The sequence below is a fragment of the Zingiber officinale genome, chromosome 4A, assembly GCF_018446385.1.
Source record: "Zingiber officinale cultivar Zhangliang chromosome 4A, Zo_v1.1, whole genome shotgun sequence".
In the NCBI taxonomy this organism is placed as follows: Eukaryota; Viridiplantae; Streptophyta; class Magnoliopsida; order Zingiberales; family Zingiberaceae; genus Zingiber; species Zingiber officinale.
This window is the reverse complement of record NC_055992.1, coordinates 102,398,911-102,409,652: the sequence shown is the minus strand read 5'-3', so window position 1 is coordinate 102,409,652 and position 10,742 is coordinate 102,398,911. Positions and strand designations below refer to the sequence as shown.

Sequence of the window (10,742 nt, the reverse complement as noted above, 5' to 3'; positions counted from 1 at the left end):
TACTTACACTCGTTGGATGATCTTTTATGCTTTGTCTCAATTGCATGTCGCTTGATTGCGTAGAACTTGTTAACCTTGTAGAGGGATTATTCCTAGATCGTACACCCGAGGAGTCCTAGTGATAGGGGTAACCCATTCACGGACGTCTGGGATACTTCCTTAAAAGGAGAGGCAAATTCTCCTCAAGGAAGCGAGAGACCAAACCTAGTCCTTAACCACTATTCTTAACTTACCAGTTAGAGTCGTGTCCTCAAGATTTACCGAGGTGCCCTAGTGACAGGGGTAAACCGTGACAGGACTTCTTAGGGTCCTTCTTTACTCTGGTACTTAAGAATAGCCGCTTTAGCTTCCGACAATTGCATGTTAAAGGACAACGAGTGTAGGATAAGGCGTGACACATCAATACTACCACAACGAAACCGACCTCCTAGAGCTCCTCATAACCAAGAGAACACTTCGACTCACCTTCTCTCGACTCTTCTCCCCAACCTTTCTTCCCTAGATTACTCACAACCATTGGTAGTCTAGCTAACCCTTAGTGAACAATTGCTAGTGCTTATTACCAGTCCCTGTGGGATCGATATTTTTATTACTGATCATGACGAATCCGTGCACTTGCGGAATCATAACAAGTTTTTGGCACCGTTGCCGGGGACTGCGTCTATAACATTAGCAAAATCATATTGGATTAGACTAGGCTTTCTTTTCCTTTCTTAGTTCATCACATTCATTTCTTCTCTTTTGTTATTTTATATTCCGCTATCATATTTCATATCTTATTATTGCATACATAGAGCTAACCTTTCAGGACAGCTACTACCTTTTGATCTAGAGATTGATAAGACCTTTCTGAGGAGAAGAAATCTACAGAAGGAATTTCAAGAAGCACAAGAATCCTCAGAAATGGCCGTCAAACTACTGAGAGATTACGCGGCACCGTATGCACGAGGGGTTCGGTCCAGCATCACCCGACCGCCCATTGAAGCCAACAACTTTGAAATCAAGCCCGCAGTAATCCACATGGTCCAGCAAAACCAATTCGGAGGAGGATCACATGAGGACCCAAACCACCACCTAGAGCTATTCTACGAGATCTGTGGCACTATGAAGGTGAATGGGGTCCCTCTAGAATCAGTCAGACTACTTCTTTTTGGGTTTTCTCTGAAGGACAGAGCCAAGCAGTGGCTGAACTCACTTCCAACTAACAACATATCATCCTGGGAGCAGTGTGAGCAGAAGTTTTTGGATAAGTTCTACCCACCTAGCAAAACTGCTCACATGAGGAACCTGATTGCTAGCTTCAAACAAATAGACTCAAAATCATTATTTGAAGCTTGGGATAGATTCAAGAATATGCTAAGACAGTGCCCCCATCATGACCTTAAAAAATGGTTGGTTTTGCACACCTTCTACAATGGAATAAATTATCACACGAAGGTATCTCTTGATTCTGCAGTAGCAGGAGCACTGATGAACAAAAGCCTCGATGAAGCCGAAGAGATCATAGAAAATGTGGCGCAAAACCACCATCAATGGGCATCTGAAAGATCCAGTGGCTCTTTTACGGGGAATCCAATTAAAGCGTCAGGGAAATTCGACGTAGATGCAGTTACAATGATGTCTGCAAAGCTGGACGCTTTAACCAAGAAATTTGATGCCATGGGAGGCAACACAGCTAGTGCAATAGCATGTGTTTGCGACACTTGTGGAAGTACGAATCACGCTCAAGACACTTGCCCCTTTGGGCCGATATAGGCACATATGAACCAACTTGAGCAGTGTGATGCGATAACCAGCTACAATTAGAGGCAACATAATCCGTACTCCAATACATACAACTCTGGATGGAGGAATCACCCCAATTTCTCATACCGGAATAATCAGGATCAAGGACGAGCACATCAGAATTATCAGCCTGGGCAGCAAAGCCACCAATCTGGACGACAAACCTATCAGCAACAGTAGCCTTCACAATTGTCAAGGATTGAAAAGATGCTTAAGGAAGCTCTCTCAGAGAAAAAGGAGATGAGGAGCGAGATCAAACAACTGACTCAGAGGCTGGAAAACTCTGAAAAACACCAGAAAATGCAAGACAGCCAGATAGCTTAGATAGCTCAGTCTGTCTCAAGAGCACAAGGTACTCCCAGGGAAGCCAGATCTAAACCCAGTGGAACATTGCAACTGCATTGAGCTGAGGAGCGGACGTACTGTGGGAGATCCCCAAATCACTAGTCAGAAGGAGCTTGACTCAGAGAAAGATCCCTATCTCCTACTGCTCAATCAGACTCAAAATAGGGATGGAGAAGTGGCTGCTAAAAAGGTTGAAGGAACTCCTCAAGCTGCCCTAAAGAATCAGACGATCCCTTTTCCTCAGAAGCTTATAGCATCCCAGAAAGATGAAGAGTTCAACTAATTCCTGAAAAAGATCAAATAAATCTGCATAGAAGACCACTGATAGATGCGCTGCACCAAATGGCGAAGTTTGCAAAATTTTTAAAGGGAATCCTATCTAACAGGAGGCAAAAAGGTGACTTTGAGACCGTGGCATTAACAGAGAATTGCAACGCTCTCCTTATGGAGAATTCTCCACCAAAGCTTCAGGATCCAGGAAGTTTCTCCATACTATGCAAAATTGGTCCTGAACTCATACCGAGAGCCTTCTGCGACTTGGGGGCCAGTGTCAGCCTGCTTCCGTACTCCTTGTGCAAGAAGCTGGGCCTCCAAAACATAAAATTGACCACTATGACACTTCAATTAGCAGACCATTCATGCAGATATCCGATGGGAGTAGTGGAAGACGTGCCAGTTGAAGTGGGTGGGTGTGTAGTTCCCACAGATTTCATTATTTTGGACATGGAGGAAGACCCTAAGATACCGATCATCCTTGGAAGACCATTCCTTGCCACAGTTGGAACCATCATCGATGTAAAAAGTCATAGGCTATCCTTGGAGATCGGTAAAGAAAAGATCGAGTTCGATTTATCAGATTCCTCCATCTGTAACTCCTCTCCTCCAAGACATTCTCGCAAGATCAACATACACAAAGTCGAGGAGTGCAATTTCCATGAGAGTTCTCCTCCAGCAAACAACACGAAATACATTTGTCCTACACTAGCGAAACTGAAGGGGCAGGCTAGTGCATTAACCCTAGGTGGGGAGCCGTCCTTCCACGGCTTTAGTCCGCCTTAACGGAAACGGGGTTGAGCTAAAGACCTAAAACAAATGCTTCTTGGGAGGTAACCCAAGGGTTTTCTTATTTTAGTTCGTTATTCCTTTTTGTCGTTCTATTTCTCTAGTGAGTTTTAGCCTAGTGTTTTATTTTGGGTACTTTATTTTCAGGATGTGTATAGCCTCCATGAGCTGGCCATGAGCACTTCTCATGGGCGTGGAGGTGATGGAGGAGCCGAAATGACGAAGAACGAATCACTACGAGCTTAAGGGTGTTGGCCATGTGACCTCACACGATCGTGTGGAACCAACGTGGAGACTAAAGCCACGGGTCGTGCAACTCTGCACAGCCGTGTGGCTTGTGCAAAGAAGGGAGAGGCACGGGCCATGCCAATTGGCATGGCCGTGCAGTCCTGCCAGAGAGGAGAAAGATCCTGGTCATGCCAACTGGCACGGCCGTGCGACTCATACAGAGAAGAGGAAGATAGGGGCCGTGCCACTTCAGCCGAGGGGAGAAAGAAGGAGCCCGTGCATCCTTGCACGACCGTGCAGCGTCCCGTTTGACCCGACCGTGTCTATAAGACACGACCATGGCTCAACCCGTGCATGCCGCCCCCTTTTTCCAAGAAACCCTATTTCCCCCCCCCCCCCCCCCTCTCCCAAAAATCTCCTCCTCTCCACTACACCTCACCAACCCCTGATTCCCCACCTCTAGAGCTCACTTTTGCCTAGATCTACACTTAGATCTAAAACCTCCTCAAGCCACAAGTCCGAAAAGAGAGAAGAAACTTCCCCATTTTCCCTTCCTTCTCCTCACTATTTCCATTCTCAAGACCCATCTCAAGGAACTCCTCAAAGCCTCACACCATGTCGCAGATCTTGAAGAGGCTTCGTCGAGGAAGCGGTGGATCTAGCGGAGGAGATGCATCGGGAGGCGACAAAGGCAAAGGGAAGGTTCTTCCTTCAAAAGGCAAAGGAAAGCGGGTGGCACGCGACGAAGGTAACGAAAACGAGTTCAATATTATTTTTAGAAATCATGAGCAAAAAGCTAGATACGATATTCTTGTTGCTAGGAAAATCTTATGCACTAAATATATGGACCCCACCACTATGGATGTGCTAGGAATTAGGGATGACATAGATTGGATGATTAGTGCTTTAGATTGGAATGATATAATGTATGCTCATGCACCGACTTACCCCCGCCTAGTTCTTGAATTTTTGAGCTCGTTAGATGTTAAATTTCCTTCTGAGGACAACTACACGGGTGTCATAACTTTTAGAATGATTTATAAAGAAGTTCAGTAGACTTTTAGTGATTTCAAAGATTGTTTTGGATTACCTACTGGTGGTTCGTTTGGATTTTATGGTGGTATTAAATGGAATGAATTTTGGATGTCGATTACCGGATCACAAGACCCTTATGAGCCCTCTAGAGCCAAAGCATCCTGGATGCAAAACCCAACCTTTAGATACCTTCACAGAGTGATGAGTAAAACGATCTTTGGTCAAGGAGAGAGCGATGGGGTGGTTAAGAAGACAGAACTCTATTCTCTTTGGGTGATGTTAAATAAAGTTGATTTTGATTCGGAGTTTCATTTCTTGCAAACTCTGTGGAAGGCAGCTAAGGCATCTTCGGGGATGATAGTGTTTGGAGGATTAATCACCCAAGTAGCATTCAATCTAGGTTGTGCACTTGATGGATTAGAGATAGTTCATGGTAATGACAGGATTGACGTCGATTCTTGTATTTCCATGAAGATGATTTGTCAGGATGAGAATGAGTTTGCTTTCCCTAGAACCAATGGTTTTCCATTACCCCTTCCTTGCCCTGAGCGCGCTTCAGTTTGTGACCCCGCGAATTGGGTGATTTCTGATTTACACTCCGAGAATGTACCTTCCATTGTAGAAGAACCCGAATACCACCAAGAGCCCTCGTCATCGGGGTTCCCGCAGCCTTCCGAACACCCGGACCCTCCTAGACACTCTTTTGCATATGGAACGGGACTCTCTAGTTTTGATTTTTCGGATTTTCGTACCTTTTTAGACTCCCTTCATGAGAAGCAAAACTCCCAACAATGATTGTTGGAGGGTCACTTCAAGTTATCTAACGACCAGTTTAGGGAGGTGCAGGACCATTTTTAGTTTACTAGGGACTTCCATAGTCAGGTGACAGGGTTCCTTCAGGATTATGATGTTGACCAGGAAAGGATGAGAAATTTTATGGATGATATGGATATCACTAGACAACAAGTAGATGCTTTGTATCAATATCATCAACATCTTTCCCATCTTCCTTGTATGCCTAGATTTCCCCCTAGCCCACATCGAGGGTCACCTTATCCCCCACCCCCGCCACCGTATTGATTTCATCGGGACGATAAAAGGTCTAAGTCTGGGGGGGTGTTGTTGCACAACCTGAGTTTTTGACTTTCTCTTGTTTTTGCACACTTTACCTGCTTTTGCATATTTTATTTTCTTTTTTTCATTTAGTCTTGTTCTATTTGCATTTTATTTGTTTCTACTTGCAAGTCATTTGCATTTTTCTTTCATATCTTTAATTTTGTGGCATACATGAGAACATCAACCATCTACTTTTTCTGCTACTTGTCCGATAGCAAAATAGCTAGCATTTTCTTAGTTCATGAGTTTCCAGATGGTGTTAGTATGTTTGGTGTATCTTCTTCCTCTATCTTTAGTAGCATGAAATAAGCTAAGTATTGTACGGAGTTTGGTATAAGTTTTGGCCTAACCTTAAGGACTTTACTTTAACTACACTTAAGTACTTAAGCTTGAATGGTAGATATACTTTTGAAATAGTTATGATTCATCCAAATTATTTAGTATTTTTGTTCCCATGGTGATTCCCTACTTACATTTTGGTTATTCGATAACCTCGGATCATGGAAGCTCATTTGAAAAAAATCCAAATCCCAACATATGCATCGCATGTGTAATAAGTGCTACATCTATAACACCCAAAAAGAAAAAAAAATGAAATAAGGGATAAAAAAATAGTTGTCGTGAGTGGAAATAATCAATTCACTCCTTTGAGATTGAGTTACGTTACTAGGGCAATGAATGTTATGTTTCTCTTGATTCCGAGAAGTACCCATTGAGACCTTGTGTAAATTAAGGAAAATGAACCAAGTGTGTGGCAAGTAAGTGCCTATCACCGGGAACATTAGGAACTCAAATTGTATGACGACTTTGATAGATCGTTTGAAGCTATAGAAGGGGCGATGAATATCGCTCCTTTTAAAAACTATTTCTTTTCTTTTATATCAAAGTCATGCAACGGAAATAATAAATAAGACAAGGTTATTTACTTCGTTTGGAGTCTAGCTCGACTCCTACTCGAAGGCTCGCGGTCCTTGACCGCACCGGTGAGCAAGGCACTATAATCCTTCTTTCCGAAATTCTCGGAAAGAAGTAAATCGTACAATGGAGCAAGATAGTAACACACTACTATCTTGCTTTAAAAGAAATTACAATGCAAGCTTTAATTAAAATATACCGACAACGAAATTGTAGATGGAGCTTAGGTTGACACTTTAGGATGCAGTAGCTTGCTGAGCTGATGAAGACGAGTTGTTCACAGAGCAGGAATTTTTTATCATAAAAAAGTTGTATTCACGCTTCTGGCTTCGAGCATGTTTTATAAGAATTTTGGACGTTCGGTCGACCGAACCTGCTCCCTTCCATTCTGGCTGAAGTCCGAAGCTGGCTCGATCTTTTGCATTTACTGATCTTTAATGGTTTGGTCGACCGAACCCCTTTTTCGGTCGACCGAACAGTCAATTTCCCTATTCGTCGAAATCTACAGAAATCTTCATTAATGGTGCAATTAATTTTGATTGGATCGGTCGACCGATCCCTGAGTTCAGTCGACCGATCAGCCCTTCTTTCCTTTGCTGCTGATCGGTGCTGATGAACTGGCTAGGCTGAGTCATCATGGTTCGGTCGACCGATCTTACGGTTTGGTCGACCGATCAAGCTTTATTTTGACTTGGACTCAGTTTGATCTGAACTGATCTCTGGTCTGAGTTAAGCTGGTTCGGTCGACCAATCCTCTTGTTCGGTCGACCGATCAGGCCGAATCTGTAAAACAAAGTTTAAACAATATTCCTGCAAAACAAGTGTTAGCACAGTAATATAATGCATGAGTAATATAGACATTAGAACTGTCTTGATATCAACTTGGAAACCTTCCCCGTTTCTTCAGTTGGATCAACGACCTAAGGTTGTTCCCTTCGGGAACCCGACCTCACTGTCGCTCCTCCAGTTTGTTTACCTCAACCCACCTGCCAAACTCTGATCCTCCAGATCTAGTTTGGACTTTTCACTTAGCCTTGATTGGCTCCCCAGGACTTTCCTTCGATTTTCAGCTCTCCAGACCTCTCGATCATACCACCTGGGTTCCACAATCTGCTAAGACTTTTCTGCCTAGCCTCCAGCTAGGGCTTTCCCGGTTGAGTAAACATCCTGCACACTCAGTCAACTTGTTAGATCATAACAATACTTAACTTGAACCTTTGACAACATCAAAACTCAGGTTTGATTCTGGTGCAGCTTGCACCAACAATCTCTCCCTTTTTGATGTTTGGCAACCAAGGTTCAAAGTTAAGTTTAAAAATATGCAACGAGTAAATACACAAGCATAAAAATATGCAACAAGTAAATAAATAAGCAATTTAACTTTTAATTCACCCTTTGAATTAACTAACTCTCCCCCTGAATTCACTATCTCTCCCCCTTTGGCACACATCAAAAATAGGGGCAGAACCAAAAACCAAGTAAATTTTGAATAGACTTATCAATGAATTTACTAATAAATTGAAAAAAAAACATTTCTAAAAATATACTAAGTCAAGAAAATGAAAACATTTACTAATGGTTTAAATATGAAAGATATTTAAAATTAAAACATTTTATATTTTGAAAAGAATAAATTTTTAAACAACATTATGAGAAATTATACTTTGAATTTTGAAAAACAATTTAAAATATATTGAAAAATGAATTGTCAAAAACATAAAAAACTTTTAGAAAAAACATTTTGAAAATAACATTTTAAAATAATTTGAAAATAACATTTTGAAAAATAAAGATTTTTTTTAAAATTTTTTCTTTTTTTAAATATTTGAAAAAAAATGAATTTTGAAAAAATTTTGAAGTTTGAATAACATTTTAAAATATTTTGAAAAGAATGAATTAAAAAAAATATTTTGAACAGAATGGTTTTTTTTTTAATATATTTTGAAAATGATTACTAAGTATAAATAATATAAGCTTAAAAAAATCTTGTTTTGAAGCTCCCCCTAAAATTGACAAATTCCTAAACTCCAAGCATGGGTATAGAAAAACTAAGGAAAAATTGACCTTATGATGAAATGTCCAACCCTTGTCCAAGGCTAGCTATCACAAGATAGTAGCAATTTGACTCAGGTTGGTCAATTTGAACATTTCTAACTAGCAAGGTTTTACTTACTAGTCAACTCAAATTGATCAATGTTTGTTATTTAAAGCCCAGATTTATAGCGATGCACTGACATAAGCATCTGAAATCTAGGGCTAGGTCCTAAGCATCTCACCCATTCTAAGTTATCAAACAAGGGTTCCTACTGTGCTTGTGAGATGCTGGCTCCTATAACTATATGATCATGCAATTCTACAGTAAGACCTAGGCTATACCAGAAAAAAAAATTCAAGGAATTTTGAAAAAAATTTGAAATGGGGATTTTTACAAAAATACATTTGAAAAATAAACTAAGTAGTAATTTTCAAAATCAAAGAACCTATTCTACAAAATATAACCCTAATTGTCTTCTTAGATTACTAAATTCTACTTCAGGTAAAGGTTTAGTAAAAATGTCTGCCAAGTTAGATTTGGATTCAATATAATTAAGTTCAATATTCCCTTTAGACACATGATCTCTAATGAAGTGATGCTTAACCTCTATATGTTTAGTTCTAGAGTGATGTACTGGATTTTTAGTAAGATTTATAGAACTTATATTATCAATGTAGGTTTTGATATTTTTATAATCTAGATTAAAATCTTTTAATGTATGAGACATCCACAACAATTGAGCTACACATTCACCCATTACTATGTATTCGGCTTCAGTGGTAGATAAGGCAACACATTGTTGCTTACGGCTAAACCAACTAGCTAAAGATAATCCTAACAATTGACAACCTCCACTTGTACTCTTTCTATCTAACTTACACCCAGCATAATCCGAATCCGAGTATCCGACTAAGTCAAAATGTGAGGTTCTTGGGTACCAAATTCCTACATTAATAGTGCTTTTTAAATATTTGATAATTCTTTTAACCAATGAAAGATGGGTTTCTTTTGCACAAGTTTGATATCGGGCACACATACTAACTACAAATAAAATGTTAAGTCGGCTTGCAGTTAGATAAAGTAAACTCCCTATCATGCTTCTGTAATACTTTAAGTCAACAGGTATACCATTTTCATCATTATCAAGAGTTAGGTTACTTGCCATTGGTGTTTTAAGCCCTTTACAGTTTTCCATACCAAATTTTTTAAGAAGTTCTTTTGTATACTTAGTTTGATGTACATAATTACCATCTTTAGTTTGTTTAATTTGAAGACCTAAAAAATAATTTAATTCACCAACTAAACTCATTTCAAATTCATTTTCCATTAAGGTTACAAATTCTTTTAAAAATTTTGAATTGGTTAAACCAAATACAATATCGTCTACATAAACCTGGGCTATAAAAATGTCTGAGTTAAAGGTTTTAATAAAAAGTGTAGGATCAATTTGGCCTTCTTTAAAACCCTTGGATTTTAGAAAACTAGATAAACGTTCATACCAAGCCCTAGGTGCTTGTTTTAATCCATATAAAGGTTTTTTAAGTTTAAAGACATAGGTTGGATTTTCTAGATCTTCAAAACCGGGTGGTTGACTAACATAGACTTCCTCCTTAATTACGCCATTTAGAAAAGCGGATTTAACATCCATTTGGTACAACTTGAACCCTTTAAATGCAGCATAGGCTAGCAACATTCTAATTGATTCAAGTCTAGCTACCGGGACATAAGTCTCGTCGTAATCTAGTCCTTCGACTTGACTAAACCCTTTCGCTACTAAACGAGCTTTATTTCTTAAAATATTACCTTGATCATCTAATTTATTTCTAAACACTCATTTAGTATCAATGATCGTTTTATTTATTGGTGGAGGTACTAAGTCCCAAACCTGATTTCGTTCAAATTGGTTTAACTCTTCTTGCATTGCAATTACCCAGTCTGGTTCTATTAATGCATCATTTATATTTTTAGGTTCAATTTTAGATATTAATGCTATTTGACTTAGATTTCTAAAAGCAGATCTTGTTTGAACCCTTAATTCAGGATTTCCTATGATTTGATTGACTGGATGGTGAGGGTTAGACTTTAATAATTTTAAATTTTCAGATTCTTTAAGGTTAGGTAATTCTTCATCGTCTTCTTGATTACCATTTAAATGAGGTTGAGTAGTAGAAACGTTATCAATTTCATTAAATGTTACATTTGTCGTTTCCTCAATTTTCAA

General features: G+C 39.5%; 1 non-coding gene across 1 annotated transcript; it reads right to left on the bottom strand.

Moving 5' to 3' along the window:
- Positions 1-1,276: 1,276 nt before the first annotated feature.
- LOC121973974 lies at positions 1,277-1,382 on the bottom strand. The gene has a single exon (XR_006109872.1). It is a non-coding gene; the product is annotated as a small nucleolar RNA R71 (small nucleolar RNA).
- Between the last annotated feature and the right edge of the window lie 9,360 nt (positions 1,383-10,742).